The 22,500-nt window shown below is 38.9% G+C and overlaps 1 protein-coding gene across 1 annotated transcript in view; it reads left to right on the forward strand.

The window, feature by feature from the left end:
- LOC122803256 (retinal guanylyl cyclase 2-like) overlaps nt 1-22,500 on the forward strand; it is a 665,947-nt gene that overhangs the window by 626,593 nt on the left and 16,854 nt on the right. The window lies entirely within an intron of this gene.

A 22,500-nucleotide genomic window follows, 5' to 3' on the forward strand; every position in this document is an offset into this window, starting at 1 on the left:
TTTTGGATTATTAGAGGTGGTGCCTCAGAATATTCTGTGAGGTTCCTGGGAAACGAGAACAGAATATTGTGAATTCATATGGCAATTAAGATTAAATTACTTGTTATATCCTGGGTTAAATGAACAACTGTTCATCACTCGGTTCTTAAACTCAGGACTGCTACGTTATGAATTAATTAGTTAAATTAATATTATCAAACATGATTAAACAATTAATTTTACAAACTTTTGTATTCCTTATGGTTTACACTAGTTTTTTTTTATTTTCCTAATAATTGTTCTATATTACTTCAGTATATTTTTAAACCTCATATTTTATTTATTACTATATTATTGTTTTTAGATGTATATGCCTTTAAATAAATTGCTTAGTAAGGTTGCAGAAACTGTTGTTGTGAATATTTTCAGCTGATGTATTCAATTGTTTCTCCATCACATGATCAATTTTGTTGTGTCTTACGTTTCTGATGTATGGGACAAAAAGCACTTAACCGTACATTTTAGTTTGTGCATTGTACTATTGATTAAACTATAATTCCACCTCAGTTCTGTTTTTTTTTACACATTTTGTGTTATTAATCTACGATTTTGTCTGTACTGCTTGTGGATTATTAGTTCTCCACGACTGGTTTGATGGAATTACTGGCTGTTCTGCACTGATGCCACGTGAGCCTTGTGGTTTTTTGGTTTCCTAGTCTTTTTCTTCTGGCTGCGTGCTCTCTGCTGGTTTGTTTCAACTACAAAGCTGGCACACAAAGAAATATCCACACAAATTTTTGCTGGTATTTGTTGGGTGGCATAATGCTTACGTTTTTTACCTCACAGAGACAAGCTACATGGTTTGACTCTCACCTTTGGAAATTGGATAAGCTTAAAATGGCCTACATGGGCAGCTAGCCTATTACTTACCCTTGGAGAACAGATTTGGATCTCTCCGTATGGAAGAAAGCATTTGCTCACTTGATGGAAAAAAATACTTCACTCCATTCTAAGACTATTCCAGAAGAAGCTGTGCCAGATAATCAATTTGCTTCTGCATTGGAGTCCAGACATGTACACACTTTTTTTTCCCTAGATCAACAGGAAAATCTTTGGTTTGTTGGGAGATGACACCACTCAAACAAATAGGAAGCTAAAACATAAGAATACTGATTCATGACTATATTTTGCCATGACATCCTTACGAAGCTACTTGGAGTATGGCCCCTCTCAACCATGATAATAACTTGCCAGTCAGACACTGTCTGTGGGTGAGAACATATCTGGGTAGTGTTTATGCAACATTATACTATATTTAATATTGTGTGCCTGATACTTTCAGTCACTTTATATCAATTATCAAATGTAGCTGCATTAATCTAAGAACATTTCCTGCTTGTTTATTGTTTATAGCACCACATCACTGCTTGTGATTCATTTTCTATTAGCTGTAGTTTATCCTTTGTATGTATGTACACTGAATAGCAATTAACTTGTTATGGCTATCTTGATTTTTATTCTGTCAACATTTGTGGGTTAGGGCCTAAACTAAAGGGGAACACTTTTAGAAACTGGATTAGGAAATTATAGTATGATATAGTTTTGCTGCAAGAATTAAAGATTTGCAGGTGAAATAATTAAGCACTGCTTAGGTAATATTTCTGGAACCCCTATGCTATCTAGCTTGTGTCATAGCTCTAAGAGTTGAGTGGCAATTTTGTACACCCAAGACTAGGTTGACAACTGCAGGACTGGATTGCAAACCATGAGGGGAGATTGGTTCTAGCAAAAATAAAGATACCAGAAGGCCCAATAATTCTGGGTTTTATATATGGATGTAATTATGATGGCCCAGCCTTTTATGCCAGGTTTTTTCCAACCTTAGAGCATTTTAATCAATCACAGTTCCCAAGGATTATAGGGGGGCAACCTTAACTTTGTATTGAATTCTGTTGAGGAATGAACCACTCCTATGTCAGAGAGGTACATCAAAGCCAAGACACTTCTGTTAGAGGAAACGGCGTCCCTGACCTTAAAAAAATTATATGCAAACTTCTACATCCATCTGACCCAAGTTATACTTTCACTACTCCCTCATGTGAAAATAGAAGGGGAATTGATTTTGCTTTCCTTTCCTTTTTGCTTGCAATAGATACAATAAACATGGAAGTAATCCTTCATCTTTATCTGGTCAGAAGATATTAAAATTATCAGTGGACCACATAGTTTCTTGGGTAGAGGCTAGAGGTAAAAACTAAGCTACTTGCCCTTGTTGGTTATTTTAAGTCTAGCTAATTTCTGTTGGCAAGAATAAAACCCTGTACTTGTTGTTCATAAGGTAAACACCTTAACAGTTAGACCAACCCCCAATCAGGGCCTGGATCTCCTCATCCTTAGAGACCAGCCACTAAAGCTTTTAACAAAAAGATCTTTTTACTTTGGAATCCCCCTAAGACAATGCCAACTTTCATATGGTGGGAATCTTTTAAGTTCAACCTTGGAGACAGCTGAGCCACAGCCAAGGCAAGATTACTGGGGTCTACGGATGAAAAAACCTGATCCCTGGATACCCAAGTCCATGTGCATTTGCTAAACTTAAATTTTACTCATTTAATTATAAACAAGAAATCAGGAAGTATACAACACTAAGGAGACTTTTGAACGAGCTCCTGTGACAGATAGATCCCACCTGTATTTAAAATGAGCAGATTTCCAGACCTTGCCCAACTTGGGCAAGCCAGGAAAATGGCTGGCTTGTAGGCTTCACCAGAAAAGAGACGAAGTGGATACACTATTATTGGATCAAAAAGATATTAATAAGGAATTTAATAAACTTTGATCTTCTTTATATCCCTCAGCCTATGTGAACCAGCTCAAAATACATCTTTGTTGTCACCCATGCCGAATGGCTTGTCATTTACCAAGTTTTCACAGTAACATAGTTCCACTTTAGAGAGAAACAGTAGTCCTTAATAGGTTTTGTCCACTTTAAAGAGCTCTCTTTCTCTGGGAATGCCCTGGTTCCAGGTGGCTTGGCAGCTGATCTTTACAAGCTACTCATCTTTCGTCCATCTTCGTAACTTTGTTTCATATTATTAAAGACTCAGGGAAATTACTTTTGTCTAAGGCTGACTCATGCATTATAGCATTCCTAAACCAGGCAACATTCATACAAAAGTGAACAATTACAAACCTATCCCTTTAATAATCACTGAAACTAAACTTTATGCCAGGATTCTAGCAGATAGACTTAGGAAAATTCTGCATAGCTTGATTAATTCCACACAGAGATCAATCAATGAACATATTCATGCCCTCCTCTTATATATGTAAGCAGTCATGTGATATATAAAATCAGCCAATAGTGGCTATTTTAGTTGACTCTAAAAAAACATTTGATACTATTTGCTGAGATTACATCTGGATAACATTAGCCAAATTTGGCTTCTTGCCAACCTTCACTAAAGGCATTCAGTTGCTTTATGACTTTCCATTCACCAGTAGGTCCACACCCTACAAGCTCTCCTCACTGTGGGGAATATAGACATCTGTGTCGTTACCAAGACATGATATAAATCCACAGAAAGTACTCGAGCAGTGCAAAGCTTCAGTGCCTTCCACACATTTAGACCATCAGCTGTGCAGACAGGAACAAAAGGTGGAGGAGTCTCTGTCTATATTACCAACAAGCATAACTCAACATTGGTTAAATAGGATGATGCCCTGAAATTCATCCATGTACAAATCACCATAAGCAAAGTCCTGTACCGTATCCTAGCAAGCTCTTTGTCCCTAGAATCCCACAATTCATACCTAGACCTATTAGAGACACACATCATTAAACCAAGACCCTACTCATGGGAGACTTTAACTCCACATCTATAGACTGGGAAGCACACTGCCTCACAATCATAGGCACAATGATTCCTGGACTTTATTAACACAAATACCCTTGACCATATAGTGCACAAACCCAGCAGAGGACCTGGTACTCACCAATATCACAGAGTGTTGCACCCCTCCTTGTGCTACGTCCTCACAGGTGACAATGAACCACAAGACCATCTCCTTTAAAATAAAAATCAACTTGGTACCCCCAGCAAACCCTGTCACAGGAAATATTCCAAAGCAAACGACATCCTATTAAGCAATAAAGTATAAAAATTCAGTGCCCCTCTTGTCACTCTCGTACTTTGGACACAATAGAAGAGTTTTTGTGGGTTCTGTTCAAGCAGCTTTATTATATACAAACACATTGTGATAGAAGTTTACTGACTTTAACTTAAGTAACTTATATACAAACTAACTAATGCAATCATACATGCATAATTGACCCTTTATGGTTTGTTTTTCTTAGCATTTGGCCTCAATAAACTGGAACTAATAGGTAGTGTCATTCTGATTTGCCTGGATGGAAGTCTTTGAGCAGGTGAGCCAAGTATACCATAACGGGGTATGTTTCTGAGATTAAGTAATTTCAAAAGACATCGGTATTATCATGCTTTGACCTCTCTAGTAATTGCTTTGCACCCCGCACTTCATGTTCAGCAAGGCCATTTGACTGTGGATATTTAGGACTACTAGTGACATGTACAAAGTCCCATTCTGTGCAAATTTCTGAAACAACTGACTAGTGAACTGGGTACCATTGCCAGAAATAACTTTGTGTGGACTACCATGGACTGATGTTTCTGCTTAGTAATAACAGTAGTGGATGTTAGGTTAGGTAGTAAGTTATTCTCAAATCAAATTGAATAAGAGTCTACCAATACTAAGTAGTGTTGATTGTCCCACTCGAAGATATCAGTGGCTATTGTTGACCAAGGTAGTTCAGAAATTTGACTTAGCTGAAGTGGCTCTCTTTGCAAATGTGGTCTAGTCTTATCACATACTGAACAAGAAGAAAGTACTTTATCAATGTCTTTCAGTAATGAAGGCCAAAATACTAATTCTCTCACTCCTCTCTTAGTGGATGCGGTCCTGGGTGACCACGATGCAAAATCTGGATATATTCTTGTTGTAAGGAAGCAGGAACAACAATTTTAGGACCCTTGAAAATAATGCCATCTTCCATCAACATTTCATCTCTGTAAGGAAAATAGGTTTGCACTTCAGGTGGCACACTAGATTGCTTTGACGGCCATCCAACATTAATGTAGTGATGGAGCTTTTGCAAAATTGAATCTGTCTTTGTGTGATCTCTGAACTCATCAAGCCTAGTGGCAGAAAAATTACGCACTGCCATCACGTCAAAGTCAAAATTCTCTGTATCAAGCTGTTCCATTGTATTTCATGGATCTGGATAAAGTATCAGCCAGACAGAGTAGTTTACCTTTCATATAGACCATTTTGAAGTTGTACTTTTGAAATTTGAGCATCAGTCTTTGTAATCTCACTGCAGCTGAATGCATAGGTTTCTTTAGCATAGTAATTAGTGGTTGATGGTCAGTTTCAATCTGAATAGCCTGACCATAAGTATAATCAAGAAACTTGGAACATGCAAATATTATTACCAAAAGATCTGTCTCAGTCTGAGCATATTGCATTTCAGTTTGAGTAAGTGTTCTAGATGCATAGGCTACTGGTCTGTCCTCTTGAAGTATAATTGTGCCATGGCCAAATTTTGAAGCATCACAGGAAAGAGTTACTAGGTTTATTCACATCATAGTATCTTAATGTAGGTGGGGGTGGCAATTATTTGCTTAAGATCTTCAAATGCCTTCTGGTGCTGTCCTAACAATGACCATGCAACATTTTTGTGCATCAGCTCTCTTAAAGGTGTCAACTCACTGAAGTCTGGTATAAACTTGCCTAAATAGTTGACCATGCCTAGGAAATGCTGTAGAGCTTAAACATTGTCTGGTGTTGACATCTCAAGAATAGCTGCTTGCTTGGTCGGGTCTGGTCTCAAGCCAGTACTGGTAAATAAATGACCTGTATATATAACTTCTGGCAGTAAGAATTTTGCACTTCAGTGGATTGAGCTTCAAGTTCACTTCCCGTGCTCTGTCTAGAACTTTCTTTAGGTTTCTGTCATGCTCTGCTTCAGCATTGCCTCCAACCAATAGATCATCTACTATTATGGCGCAAGGATAACCCAAAAGAATTTGCTCCATTTCACGCTGGAAGACTTCACTTGCAGTATTTATTCCAAATGGCATCCTTAGGAATCTGTATCTGCCAAACAGGGTAGCAAAAATGGTTAGTAATGAGGATTTACGATCAAGCATCACTTGCCAAAATGAACTTTTTGCAACCAAGACAGAAAAAACAGTGGCGTTCTATATTAGGGCTGCGACCTCTTCGACTGTATGACTTGGATTATGCATTCTCTTCAATGCTTTGTTCAAATCTCTTGGTTCAGTACATATTCTGATTTTATCTGAGCTTTTTCTGTGAGCTGCTACCATGGGCGACACCCATTCAGTTGATTCTGTAGCTAGACAAATTACACCTTGCTGTACCATTTTATCCACCTGAGCCTTAATGTTATCTTGCATAGCTATTGGAGCTCTTCTTGCTAGTCTGACTACTGGAGTGACCTCTGGGTCTAATGTCATGGAATACACAACTGGAAGTTTGCCCAACTTGTCATCGAAAACATCAGCATACTCTGAGAAAATGGCTTCAGAAAAATTGGAACTAGGATATGCACTTATGTAATTAACTTCTTTGGTAAAAGAAAGCAGATTAATTCTCAAACTGCCTTTGAGACCCAATAAAGACTCTACTGGTCTTCGAACTACATAGAATAACAAGCTGTAATAGTTCTTAGCCAAATAACATGAAAGCATCACTGAGCCTTTGTTTTGGATTTCTTCACCTCCATAAGCAGCAAGTTTCACACTACTGGCCACACTGAGTTGTTCATTAGTTCTCACTTTAGCAAATGTGTCTGTTGATATAACATTACATTTTGAGACAATGCCTACTTTAAGCTCTCTGGATTTACTATTGATCCAAACAGTGCAGAACACTTTGCTTTTTGCCAATAAATTCACTGCATCAACTCTTTCACCAATTACTGACACACCATCTACATAGAAAGCTGACTGTTTCAGTTATACTTGATCAACTTGCTTTTTTGTGTGACCTTTCTTCATAACTGTGTGAGGTTTACTTGATTTGCAAAACTTTTGAAAATGGTTCAATTTTTTAAGCTTGTGACATTGCTGACAAAATTCTAAGCATTTCTCTCTTCTCGACTTATGATTGGCACCACAATTGCAACAGTTAACAATAAAGCTAGACTTGGGTTTTGCTGATTCATGCTTGTACTGCACGGAGGAACATGCTCCTTTAACTAAACTAGTCTTGGAACTTGCTGGAAAATTCTGTAGCTTTCTTGGTGAGCCAGTATGGGCTGTGGCTGCCATGTGTTGAAGCCTACTTCTGATTGCCACATGTTGCATCCTATCTACATTTGCTTTGGAGCCTGCTGAAACCATGCTTTTGTCACACACAAGCATACTTGTGTGTTCTTCTGTCACTTCATGGATGTGACAAATCTCAATGGCTTTACTCAGTGTTAAATCACTGTCACAAAGCAAAATCTTTCTCACAGCAACACTATTAATACCGCACACGAGCCTGTCCTTTATTAACTTATCTTTAAAGTCACCAGACTAACACATTTTGGCGTTATTTCTCAGGTCACTTATATAAGCTGCAAAGTTTCTCCTGGTTTCTGATCTCTCATGTAAAATAAATGCCTCACTAGTGTAATATTTGTCTGGGGGGGGGGTTACACATTTTTCTGAACTTGCACTTCAAACACTCATGGTTTTCCCTTGATTCAGCCTGTACAACAATATGATGATTTTCACCTACTCCCCTCATATACTGCTGGTGCATACACAGATGAATGTTCTGTTTCTATGGCCTCTGACCCAGCTAGGTTTAGCAAAATGAATGCCCTGGTGTGTGCATATTTGTCAGAATAAGCTGTTTGTATAAAAATATCATACTCTTGCTCAAATATTCTCCAATTCTTTGCAATATTCTGATAAAATACAAGTGGTAAGGGCTTTCGAAATCCGTCTGACATATTAATACATACCAATGAAGGATTTTGCATTTAAGCATGAACACATACACATACATATATGCCAGAAATTTATACCAGCATTTGTAACTTGGCCCAATAGCACAATAAGCCTCTTTGTTACTGAACTTTGAGAAATAAGTCTCTCAGGCACTGTAATGCTCTTGAAATTACTGTACTGCAAGAAATCACCTCTTATCAGTGTAAGAAATATATCAAATAACTGCACTATATGAATGAACTGGGCAAGAGATGCTCAGAGTCCAAAACATTTCGAAGTAATTGCACTTCGTGAATAAACTGTACAAAGCACACTGAAATTTCCCCAAAATGGCAGTAAGTACCTTGCAAGGTGTGACACAAGGGAAATACGGCCAGCCCAGCTAGCTGGAATTTTGTAAATAATTCTATGTCATTTGTGAATATTGATATGATTTATACAGAACTGTATGTTATCTACTGAGCTAAAATGTAACCACAACATGCCCTGCTGGCTTTGAATAGAAATGTATATAAACTATTGTAATCATGTAACTGTATATGTTTTAACAGTAGAAACTGGCACATAAAAGGTTAACTTGCAAAACATCAAGAAAATAAGTTGAAATTAAATTATTTTATGATTGTGCTATAAAAGTTATCTCTCGGTTTCAGTGTAGCAGACACAATGTCTAGAGCTAGAAGTTTTTTGTATTATCTTGGAAGAGAAGTAATTACTAGGTTAAAGATGCAGAAGTGTTTTATTACTTTCAGGATCTGCAAACATCTGAGAGATGTGTATTTCTCACAGAGAGATGCTAGAAATGCGTGTGCTTTCTGACAATGGGGGTAGCTTAGGAACTAAAGCCAGGTGACAAAAAGTGATGTAATCCAATCTAACCCAGCAGTAATATTTGACATTAATTTAAGAACTCTCTCAGACAGAGACTGTGAATTTTGTATTTTGTCTTGGACCTAACAAGAACATCCACTCATCATTACTACATCTGCACTTGCCTTGCTGTAAATAAGTTTTTTAGGGCATAGTAACTCTTTTGGATATAGTTAGGAATATAGTAAAGATTAGTTTAGATGTTTTCTGTATTTATTTGAGACTGTCCAGCAATGTTATTTTAAATATTTCCTGTGATTTTGAACTCTGCAGTTACTGTGTTGATTGAGTATTGTCTTGTTCTTTTATTATTTATTAAATATATTTTAACCTATCTTTGTGGCTGATATTTGTGAGATATATTTAAGCTTTTAGATTACTCACATGTGTATTTGGTGACACTGTACTGGCTACTCCTAAATAACCTTGCTCTTGGTCCGACTACCATTTGGATAATAGTAACATTACACAGTAGGATTGGACACCCTTTTTTGTTAAGGGCCTTAAAAGTAGCTGATAAGAGTGGTTGGTAGCAGTGGAAACAACTTTGCAGTCTGGGCAGATGTTGGCATAGCTAGTAAAGCTGTCCCAGCCTTTCCCAGGTGTGCGTGCATGTTTGTATATAAATCAAACCTCTGTGTGTGTGTCAGCTACTTGGGCAGGGACATGAAGCACTGGTTGGACAGAGAGAGTGCTGGAGGTTTTGGCTTGGCCACTCAACTGAGATCTCAGTCCTATAGCTGTGCCAGTGGGGAGTCTTATTGGGGATCTGGAGAAAGAGGGAGAAACCAATTACAGACTAACTGTGGTCTCTGTGTGCTCTTAGGAGAAATTTCACTTTACTGTGTGTGTGTACTTGTCATCCTCCCAGTGTGCACATCCCCCACTGTTGCCAGTAATGAGGATTGAGGCTCCTTGATTACTGGGCCAGTGTTAGGGTGTCACATATTAATGAATTGGCAGTGGTGGGATAGCCACATCACATATTAATTGGCTTGTAGTGATGTGGATATTGAATTCCTGTAGCCTGTGAACAGTGGTCACTGAAGGTGTTTGTACTCTCAATCAGCCACACAGTGACCATTCATAGTTTCATATCACAATTTTTTTTTAGCTTAGTTAGTCAGGGAGAGCAAGCAAACATGTCAGCAAAGGAGTATGGCAAGCTGACAAGGAGCCATTTGGCTGAGGTGTGCCAGTATAAAGGAGTGGTGGATGGAAACCTGACTAAAGCAGACATGATTGCATCTTTGGTCACAGCTGTATAAGAGAATAGCAACTAGGAAGATGATCAGACTGGCCTTGGAGATGTACAACGCTCAGAGAATGGACAGCTCAACCTTTTTGCAGAGGACATAAACATTTGTCTGGTGTTAGAGACTTGAATTGGAGGCAAAACATTTGGAAATAGAATCAGCAGAGAGACTGCATCAGAAAATAAAATTGAATTCAAAGCAGCAGAGAGACTGAGACACCTGGAAGCTGAAGAGAATGAGAGGTAGAGGCAACATGAGATGGAGATGCTGACTCTTTGCCAGAGTCATGTAGGTAATGGGCAAGGGAGTAACTAAACCCCAGAAGCAACAAGGGTCAGTAAATTTCTTCCACAATTTACAGCGGGGGATAATTTTGATAACTTTGCTCATATGCTTGAAAGGGTATGTAAACAGTGTAATGTTGACCAAGGGTTCTAGGTATGGTTCCTGACCCCCTTACTCCATGGTAAAGCTGTAACTGCTATTTCTAAACTGTCTAATACTGATTGCTTAAATTATAATACCATAAAAAACTGTCTTTTAGAATGTTTTCAGTTAACACCTGAAGCTTATAAGAAAAAGGTTTGTGAGCATAGATGCAAGGCAGATGAAAGTGTGTGTGAATATGTTCCTGAACTACACACTTATTTTCATAGGTGGGTCAGTGGATGTCAGGTCACCACTTTTGAAGGGCTGGCAGACCTTTGGTGAGGGAACAAGCCCTTAGCACTTTGCTGAGAACATGAGAATCTAGTTAGCTGATAGACAATGTACTACTGTAGATGAGTTGGGGAAGAAGGGAGACCTACACCTATCAAGCAGGGCATCATTGCACAGATAAGGGACACCCGGTGCTGCTCATGGGTCTAAGGAAGCCCATGGTGGAAAGCCCAAACTGCCCCAACAGAGTCCTTCAGTAACAGGGGACGCCACTAGTCTAGGTGCACATCCAGGACCAAGGGTTAATTGTTTTAAATGCAACCAGTGGGGCCATGTAGCATGTAGATGGCCATGGAGGCAAGGTGGGGAACAAAAGTTGGGAGAGCCTGTAAGTGGGGATGACACAATTCCAGCAGTAAGTTGTCTCAGGAAAACAAGGGTACCAAACTACCACAAGAGGCTATATCCTATCTTAGTGAATGGGAAAGAGGCCATTGCTAAAAGAGAGACACAGCCTCTGACCTAACCATTGTGAAGCCATAGTGGTTAAAGAGGAACACTACTTGCTTGGGCAGTCTACTCCAGTCAGAGCTTTAGGAGGGACCCCATTCCAAATATCTTTGGCTAGGGTTCACCTTGACTGGGAGGGTGGAAAAGGAAGCCAGCATGTAGGTGTGTTTGAAGATATTGCTGCAGATGTCCTGATACAGAATGATTTTGATAATGCAGTACCTTGTGTGCATGCAGTTACATGCAGCCAGGCTTGGAGACAAGCATGTGGGTCTAGTAGCCTAGGGGAGACCCAGAGGGACTGCATACTTGCAGCCAGGATTGGTGAGCTGGTTACTTCAGGAAGGGATCTATCCTGTTGCAGTGGGGCTGAAGGTGAGCCACAGCTGCTTGTGGGTACTGCTGTTCCCTTGGACAGAGTGACTGCAAGGGCAGAGGTGAGTAGTAGTAACCAGACTGACAGTGAGGCACCACTCTCAAAGGATGCCAGACTTCCTGTGGAAGGGGAGCTGGGAAGGGTTACAAAGAGAGAGTTGAGACAGGCTCAGCTCTCAAACCCTACTTTACAAGGCCTGACGGAGGTAGCTAGTGAGGCACCTGATTTTCAAGGGAAGGGAGAATCTGTGTACTGGGACAAAGGGTTTCTGTATAGAGAGTGAACCCCTGAGGGAGGGCTAGAGGGTGAAAGAATACAGCAGTTGGTAGTGCCCAGAGCTTGTCATCTGGCACTTCTAGTCATAGCCCATGATATTCCCTTTGCAAGTCATATGGGCATAAAGTGTACCAAGAGATATATTATACGGAACTTCTGTTGGGCCTGGGATTTCCAGAGATGTAACAGGGTACTGTAGGAACTGTGAGCAGTGACAAACGGTAGGCAAGGCAGGAGACAAGGTGAAAGCTCCTTTGATGCCTTTGCCTGTGATTGAGGAGCCATTTCAGAGGGTAGCTATGGATATTGTGGGGCCTCTAATTACCCCAATTTCCACAAGGAAAAAGTATATCTTAGTGGTAGCAGATTATGCTACTAGATACCCCAAGGCAGTGGCTCTGTCCTCCACTGAGGCAGAAAAGGTGACAAATGCTTTTTAAAGATTTTCAAGAGAGTGGGTTTCCCAAAAGAAATACTGACTGACAGAGGTGCCAATTTCATGTCAGACCTGCTGGCTTGTCTGTGGAAGCACTGTGGGGTGAAGCACCTAAAGACCACCCCTACCTTCCCCAGACTTATGGTTTTGTTGAGAGGATAAACTCTACACTCAAGACAATGCTACAAGCATTTGCAGACCAGTTTAAGAGGGAGTGGTACAAATATTTGCCCTATCTGTTGTTTGCTTACAGAAAGGTGCCCCAGGAATCCACAAGTTTTTCACCCTTTTAGTTTCTGTATGTGCATAGGGTGAGGGGACCTGTAGATTTGATTTGTGATGAGTGGGAAGGTGAGTGCAAGTCTCACAAGGAGTCTCTTGTGGCATATGTCCTAAACCTCAGGACAAGGCCCAGGGAACTCATGGGCTTGACCCAGGAGAACCTGGCAGAAGCCCAACAACAGAAAAAGGTCTGGTATGACAGGAATGCTCAAGCTAGAGAGTATGCTGTAGGGCAGCAGGTAATGGTTCTCATTCCTGTCAGACACAACAAGCTGCAGACAGCTTGGGTGGGTCCCTACAAGGTGGTAAGAAAGGTAAGTGATGTTAACTACATGGTGGAACTGCTAGCCAGGAGGCAGGGGCACAAATTCTACCATGGTAACATGATGAAACCTTACCATGGTGGAAGGCCCTTGTGCTAAGTATTTGCTGTAAGGGTCAGAATGAGTCTGAGGGTGATCTATGGCTATAAGGAGCCAGCCAGCCAAATCTCAACTTGCTATAGTGAAGCCTAGGGTTGCAGGTATATGATGGGACAGTGCAGCACTGTACTGTGGTCAGGATTGCCAAGGTAGCTGGAATCTCAAGACAGGGAATGGGGTAAGGTATCCCCAGATAGTCAAACCTTTCAAGCAACATTTCTCAGGGGGTCACTTGAAAAACTAGCTTGAGTTTTCAGGGGGGAAGAAGTGTGACACAAGGGAAATATTGCCAATCCAGCTAGCTGGAATTTTGTAAATAGATCTATGTAATTTGTGAATGTTGATATGATTTATACAGAACTGTATGTTATGTACTGAGATAAAATGTAACCACAGCATGCCCTGCTGGCTTAGAATAGAAATGTATATAAACTATTGTAATTGGGTAACTATATATGTTTTAACAGTAGAAACTGGGACACAAAATGTTAACTTGTAAAACTTCAAGAAAATAAGTTGAAATTAAATTATTTTATGATTGTGCTATAAAAGTTATCTCTCAGTTTCAGTGTAGCAGACACAATGTCTAGAGCTACACGTTGTTTGTGTTGTGTTATTTTGAGATCCAGAAGTGTTTTTTTTTTTTTTTTGTTTTATGACTTTCAGGATCTGCAAACATCTGGGAGATATGCATTTTTCACAGACAGATGCTAAAAATGCTTGTACTTTCTGTCAATGGGGGTAGTTTGGGAACTAAAGCCAATTGACAAAAACTGATATCATCCAAGCTAACCCAGCAGTAATACTTGATATTAATTTAAGAACTCTCTGAGAGAGAGACTGTGCATTTTGTATTTTGCCTTGTGCCTAGCAAGAACATCCACTCGTCATCACTACATCTGCAGTTGCCTTGCTGTAAGTACATTTTTAGGGCATAGTGACTCTTTTAGATATAGTTAGGAATTAGGGAGCTATTACATGAACCATCTCTTGATTTTACCTTGGATATCCAGGGATGCCATGAGGCAAAGTTCCTGTTTAATGAAACATCTTTTGGTGCTGACAGTCTGGAATCAGCACAGCGTTCTGACCAGGAACTGACCCAGGACTTTAAAGTAAAACAATTTGAAAAAATATTACATCCAAGTAACACCTCCAGGTGCATCTGCAGTTAACTCCTACTGACGCCTCTAAGCGTCAAATATTGCTTGTTCATATTTACATCAATAATTCCAAATCGATGCTATGTACAAGGTTTTAAAACATTTCATCTTAAAGCTTATACAATGACAATCAACTGTATTAATATTTGATCTCTGTCTAGTGCAGTTAAATAGATATTAACTGTTGTTTTTATGATATTAATTTATATAGATATAATTTTTACATTTTCTAAATATCTCAGCAACCAGGTAACACAGAAAGAACTCCGTAGCCTCAAATGAAATATCTTAGCTAGGTGAATAAAATGCTACTGACAGTATGTGTGTACCTTGAGTGGTTGCTGAGATACTCTAAGTTGTTTACAAAATATTACAGATGTAATAGTTACTGTATTTACTGTGCCTTATAAAATTTGGTTTAAGACCTAGAACCTAAATAATACTACCACTATAAAAAACTGTTTCTGCTGAAGAGTTTGTCATTTACATTTTTTTCATAATCCCAATGGTTCCAGGGATATAAACATTTGTTTGAAATGAGAAGACATAATTTGATTCTGTCAAAAGGTTTAGGCTCCACCCATTGGAAGTTACTGTGCAAATTTCCTGAGCTCTATTAGAGTAAGTGAGTTAAGTTCAAAGCTTTGCAGATGGACACTTCTTTCCTGTATTATTGTATTTCTAACAAACAGGTCCCAAAAGGATTACATATTTTCAAATATCCAAACATTGTGAACAGCGGTTCTGTCTTTCAAATGGAACTGCTTGATTTTTCTGACCATATAGGAATTTAATTTATGACCCTTATAGTTCGGGACAATATTCAACGCCTATCAGGATATGAAGACGAACTTCAGAAGCTCGACTCTGACATCAAGAAAGATCTGCTGTTTCCTCCTCACTCTCATGAGTTTCAGGACATTTTACGTAAGGCCAATGACTACGAGTGCAGTGCCTTTTGGAAGAAGCAAAAGAAAATTACCAGAGACATTGGTGACTACATGAATAAGATGGTTTATCCAAATACCCCTGGTGCTGCAGTTTCGCAGGAATGTGTCAGTCTGGTACCTGAATAGGCAGGACAAGATAGTTTTCCTAACTCTAACAACCATAATGACCACTCTAGTGGTCCAAGAAGGTCTAAAAGGATAGATGAAAGAAGGGAAAGATGTGAAAACAACTATCAGGGTGGATCTAGGAATATCCCTCCCAACTAGGATTTTTTGTTCAGAGGGCAGTGCAATCACAAATATTGGAGAGGACATGTTTGGACAATTCCCTCAACAATTTACCAGGTACTGTTTCTATTTTCACCTATGAGGGATGTAAAATATTCAGTTATTCTGCCTTCACTGTCACATATGCTCTACATTCCTTGTTGAAAAAAGGCTTTAAATTTGTGCCTTCCAGGCAACCTAGTGGATGGATGTTATTACAGAAATTAAACTTTTCACTAGGAAGCTTATCCTTAGGTGTATCCTTCAACCTTCTATTGATAACACTCCATCGAATCTAAAAAGGGCCAGTTCTTATAACCCTCCTTTGCTTCATGGTATTAATTTATTTGCTTTGTGAGTGAAGTGTAAGGGAATGGAGGCAGAAGAACAATAAACCCAAATTCCACAATTTAACTTTGGCTGAGAGGAATTCCTTTGCAGCTCTTGTCAAGGATAAAAATATTTGTATCATGAATCTGGACAAGAGCAGTGGTGTGGTTATTATAGACAAGTGTCTTTACATTTCCAAAATGCTTGAATATCTACATAATGGAAGATTCTTCAAAGAAGCCTCATGCAATGAGATAAACATTGCCTATCAGGCTATTGATTATCTTTTAGAAGACTTTTTTTTACTTTTGATCTTCCTGTTGACCTCAGAGACTTCTTTATGGTTAAACATCCTCTTATACTGAGAATTTTTGGTATCCCCAAGATCCACAAATGTGTTGAAGACCCTCCTTTGAGACCTATCGTGGCTTCTGGAGGGTCTAAAACTGAGCCCTCAGCCAAATTTGTGGACATGAAATTAAAATACTTTATGGTTGATAAACCACACTTGTTAAGGGACTCCTGGCATTTCTTGGAAGTAATCTTGGGTACTAGTTTTTTTGAGCATGCAATATTGGTTACCATAGAGATTAAAGACTTGTTCACTGTTATACCTCATGACGAAGGCTTAGGGATATTTCATCATGCAATGGTCAAGGGAACTGAGCTGAGGAATGTTGACACACAATTGTTGCAATGTATGGAAACTGTATTATCCAATAACTTTGTGTTTTCTGAAGGTGAATTTTTTAAACAACATAGGGGTGTGGCAATGGGGGCAGGATCTGCCCCCATTTTTGCAAATATGATGCTATGGACTTGGGAGACCACAGTAGTGTTCAATTCACGTTTTTCTTCTTATCTCAAAGTATATCTGAAATATTTGGATAATGTTTTATTTTATGGGGTAGTAATGAGGAACAATTGTCTTAATTCATACATTTTTTGAACCATTCCACAGAATTTTTGGAATTCGACTGTATTTCTGATAAAAACAGGATTAGCTTCCTAGACATTATGCTATACAAGAATACACCTAAGCAAACATGTGAATCTACGATATTTAGAAAAGCTACCTTCTCTAATTCGTACACAGGGGTTGGGAGGGTGGCCTAATGGTGAAGGTGTTTGCCTTACAAACACAAGGTGCAGGGTTTGAGTCTCACAAGGGATAATTGGCTAGGCTTAAAATGGCTCGCAAGGGCAGTTAGCTTAGTACTAACCTATGAACCTATTACGATAGCCAGCACCCCATATGACAAAACCATAATTTGGTAAAGGGTCAGCTTATCAGAACAAGCTGATTGGTGTCTGATGATTCCCAGTTTCTGCATGATGTTCAGATTCTGAATGACATGTTCAAGGAGAAGGAATACCCAGAATTCATGGTAGAGGAGGTTTCTAGATATGTCTGTGAAAATCGACCCTCCAGATACCATCCCATCTTGGGTGTTAGAGATTTAGGAACTCCCATGTCAAGGTCGAATGGTAATGACTATGTCCAGTCCTTGGTATTGGGTCTATATTACATGATTGAAAGTTTAGTTACTCGAATAACTAAACATTGATCACTAAATGTCGAAGACCCAAAACCGTGACCGTCAGTTTCCAAACAGGGAAACAATTTGTTTGGCCGTTACACTGATTTTGCTCATTCTGCAATGTGGAGCGATCTCATAGTTGGTATATTTAGTTAGGGGGGTGTGGGGGGCACAGCCCCCACATCGGGGGCTATATGGGACAAAGTCCCCCACTTGATTTGTGTTTAATATTTTTTTTTTTTTTTTTTTAGGTGGGACAACAGAATTGTTTCCCTGTGTGGAAACTGCCGTTCACAGTTTTGGGTCTTCGACATTTAGTGATCGATGTTTAGTTATACAAGTAACTAAACTTTCAATCATGTAATACAGATCCTTGGTATTACCATACAGTAGAGGGATAGAGTCCCTTCAGGATGCTATAAAAAAAACACTGGACCACAGTTTTTGGGAGCTTAGGGCTCCTGGAGAAGCTTGGGGCTACCCCTAAATTTGTTTACAAAAACAATTGGAATCTAAAAAATAAGTTTGAATTGTGTGGGTGGAACTCAGATAAATTAATGAGTAATTGAGGTATGAAGAAATATGGTTCATGTAGGCAATGTAGATTCATCCTGATGGGTAACAGTTTTCAAGTGTCTGGCTTTCGGAATTTGATTACTATTAAAGGCAGGTATGGCTGCAACACCAAGGGGGTGGTTTATATTGCCTTTTGTTCCTCCTCTCCTGCCTTCTATATAGAAAAGACCACTGCTCCCCTTAAGTCCCGTATTTACCAACACACTTATGCTATAAAAAGGTCTTACCAGTGTAATGCCCTTTTTTGACATAGTATGAGATGTAATGATTTCAAGAAATTTTCATTCCCCATACTTGAAAAGGTGGAATTGCAACCTAGGTTTGGTGACTGGGAAACTCTCCTAGAAAAATGAGAGTTTTTTTGGCAAATTTTGTTGATTGCCACTTGCCTGCCTGGAATTAATGATGTGGTTTCTTTGAAACCTGCTCTAAAGATCAGAGCATCTTGTATTTCATAAACGTATTGTGATTTTTTTTACTACCTTTTAAGTTTTATTTTAAACAAGATGTATTTCAATTCCTAGTTTTATTTTTTACATCACTGAATGGTCTGTGTTTTAAAGTGATGGGTTTGTGTATGTTTATTTGATGTATGTCACTTTAAAATTTTGGCGCAATTTTCAAAAGGTTATATAAGGGGACTTAGTTTATTTTTAACCAGTTTTTGATGAAGTTCAATGGTGGTGAATGAAAGTGCTAAGAATTCTGGTTTTAGGACATTAAAAATGTTTGGATTTTCCCTTACAGTATTTATTTTGCATAGTTAGGAATGTAGTAAAGATTAGTTTAGATGTTTTCTGTATTTATTTAAGACTGTCCTGCAATGTTGTTTTAAATATTTCCTGGGATTTTGAACTCTGAAGTTACTGTGTTGATTTATTGCATATTGTCTTGTTCTTTTATTATTATTAAATATATTTGAACCAATTTTTGTGACTGATATTTCTGAGACATATTTAAGCTCTTAGAGGATTTGCATATGTATTTGGTGACACTGTACAGGCCACTCCTAAATAGCCTTGCTCTTGGTCCGACTACCATTTGGATAATAGTAACATTACACAGTAGGACTGGACACCTTTTGTTAAGGGCCTTAAAAGTAACTGATAAGAGTGGCTGCAGGCTATGGAAACTACCATATAGTCTGGGCAGAAGGAGGCATTGCTAGTAAACCTGTGCCAGCCTTTCCCAGGTGTGCGTGTATGTTTGTATATAAATCAAAGCTCTAAATGTGTGTGTGTGTGTGTGTGTGTCGGCTGCTATGACAGAGGGACACAAAGCACTGGTTGGACAGAGAGAGTGCTGGAGGTTTTGGCTTGGTCATTTAGCTGAGACCTCAACCCTATAGCTGTGCCAGAGGGGAGTCTTATTGGGGATCTGGAGAACGAGGGAGAAACCAGCCCCAGACTGACTGTGGTCTTTGTGTGCTCTTAAGGGAAATTTCACTTTACTGCATGTGTGTACTTGTCATCCTCCCAGTGTGTATGTCCCCCACTGTTTCCAGTGGTGAGGATTGAGGCTCCTTCATTACTGGGTCAGTGCTGGGGTGTCACACTAGGCAATTCTTTACAGTGTAAGAAACACTCTGTAATGGCGCACTTTGTGAATAGACGTACCCAGCACAACAAACTTTTCAAAATGTCTATACCTTTACTGCACTTCACGAAATAGTTGCACTTTGCACACAAAAAAACTCTTCAGAATAGATGCAAAGTGATAAACACACACTGTAAGCACTTTTACACACTTTGAGATACTACAAATAACTCTAGTTATGCCCTTGATACAAAACAAAGTCGTAGCTATGCCGAAACACAGCACTTTGCCAAAAAACATGCAGTCGCCTCGCTTTATTTATGCTTAATGTGCCCTTTTATTGCTCATTTAATCTCTTTTCATGCCCAATGTACTTTTCTTGTACTCGTTTTACACTAAACATGCCTGTTTTGCCTCAAACACACTCGTTTTGCTTTAAACATTCTCATTTTACTTTTCTAATAATCGTTTTATCAGATATCTTAATTCTAAACATTCCCTTAGTTAATGAACATTTTGTGCCTCCCACTTGTTTAATAATGTGTTTTTTGTCCTTGTAATGCTCTGTTTTATCTTTTTTATCAAATAAGCACTTTGTCTGAATTCTCATTACTTTTTATTCTTTTCTAGAACTTTTTCATGCTTGTTTCTCTTAGTTTACCTTCACTGTCATCTCTGCACCTCATGGCTCAGAAATTTCATTTTCTGGAATCCCGGTTCTGACACGATGTCACTCTCCTGCTTTGGACACAATGGAAGAGTCTTCGTGGGTTCTGTTGAAGCAGCTTTATTATATACAAACACATTATAGATTCATAGATTCATAGATTAGTACTAGGCTAACTGCCCTTGTGGGCCATTTTAAACCTAGCTAATTACCCCATGTGAGAATCAAACCCTGCACCTTGTGTTTGTAAGGTAAACAGCTTAACCATTATGCCAACCTCCCACCCCTCTTAAAAATAAACAGCCTCTTCAAGGCTCTAACCCAGGACCCTGTACACTATAGTCAAAGTAGTTAACCACTAAGCCATCATAGAATTTTACTGACTTTAACTTAAGCAACTTATATACAAACTAACTACTGCAATCATACATGCTCATTCTCTGGCTGCATCTTGAAATGGCACTGGTATTAGCACATGCTTGGTATTTATATGTGTGCATTCAGTCCTTGATATGTTTCTTAAAGACATAGTACATTCACTCTGATCTACACCTCCCAACCCCAAGTTCACAGCAGCTATGCGGAATTGTTCAAAGAGATTCTCTGCAACCCTGTAAATGGCTGTATAGAGGCTACTGTACCTACTAGAACTAAGCTCAAAACAAACTAAAAACAAACCACACTGGTGGAATCTCAACCTTAACAGGGTATATAACAAAAGTAAAAAAGTCATGGCTAAAATCAGGAAGAGCAACTCCCATGAAGAATGAGAGCAGCTGTCTAATTAAACTAAACAGGAAACTAAGAGGACTAATTGGGTCCAACAAGACCATTTACTAGGTAAAGATAACCTGAAATGCTAAAGACAACCACAAGGCCTTCTACAGCTATGTCTGAAACCTGAAAGGAAGGACACATCAGTGTGCCGAAATGGTGGTCAGTGGTGCCACCTTCACTGAGTAGTGTGACACAGCGAATTTGCTGGCTGACAAATGCAGCACAAACTTCATTCCTCCACCCTGCCTCCCTCCATGAAATACCTACTAACATACCCTCACCAACTATTACCAGGGAGCAGGTACTGGCATCACTCACTAAGGCCAAAAACGCAGGCTCAATGGGTCCTGACAGTATCCCAGGATGCCTTCTAAATAGCTTGAAACATAACCTAGCAGGACCACTTGGGTCACTTTTCAACTATAATAACCAACAACTTGAAAGAAAAAATATAAAAAAAACAACAATGCCAGTAGATCCAATATTTTATTAAAACGCAAGTACATTCCTATAGCACCTCGGAGAAACAGCGTTTGATAGAGTATAAAAGCACATACCCATAATACTTCTATTTATATCAAAAAATATTAATTAAAACACTCAAACAATTAAACAATTATAACAGCCATTTCCAATTTAGTTCCCTATTTAACCCTTTTGGGAACAAAGTGCCAAATTTAAGAATAAAAACTGCCTCTTTCTGAAGCAACTTATTTTTTAAAGCCATACCTGGAGCAGTTTTTGCCTTTCTATGATAGTACAGATGGCCATAAATCGCTTAAATCAAGATCTGAGCCCTGCAGTTTCTATTAGGAATAATGAGATGATAGATAGAAGTATAGGTAGTAAAGTTGATGAGAAAGCATTTTTTGTTACTATAAATAATGTATGTACAGAGAAATTAATTAAGATTGTTATGTTTTACTGGAATTTTTTGTTGCAAGATAAATTTCACAGGAGCATTTGCCTCAAAGACCTATAGTCTCTTACTATTCATTAGATCATTAGACCAAACATCGAATATATATATAAGGAACTAAATTGGAAATGACTGTTATAATTGTTTAATTGTTTGATCATTTTAATTAATATTTTTTGATATAAATAAAAGTATTATGGGTATGTGCTTTTATACTCTGTCAAAGGCTGTTTGTCCAAGGCACTTTTCAACTATAGCCTCAAAACAGGCTTTGTACCAAAAGAATGGGAGACTGCAATGGTTATCCCACTTCACAAGGGTGGACCATCGGCTGAAAACGAAAATTACAGACCTATTAGTCTGACTGGTCTAATGTGCAAAGCCATAGAATAAATTTTCATGGACATGCTCAGTAAAGACATAGGAAACCTTCAGACACTAGACCCATCCAGTATGGCTTTGTCAAGGGAAGGTCATTTCTAATTAAACCAGTGGACTTCTTTGAGAAGGTCACCTAGTCAGTGTATGAGAGAAAAATGGTGCATACCGCCTACCTGGACCTGGCCCAGGCATTTGATATAATACCCCACTCAGGTATAGTTAACAAACCATACTGGGCATAAATCCCTACATAGTTCACTGGATTGCCAGTTGGCTTGTAG

The sequence above is a fragment of the Protopterus annectens genome, chromosome 5.part1, assembly GCF_019279795.1.
Source record: "Protopterus annectens isolate FY-2018-M chromosome 5.part1, PAN1.0, whole genome shotgun sequence".
Classification (NCBI taxonomy): Eukaryota; Metazoa; Chordata; order Ceratodontiformes; family Protopteridae; genus Protopterus; species Protopterus annectens.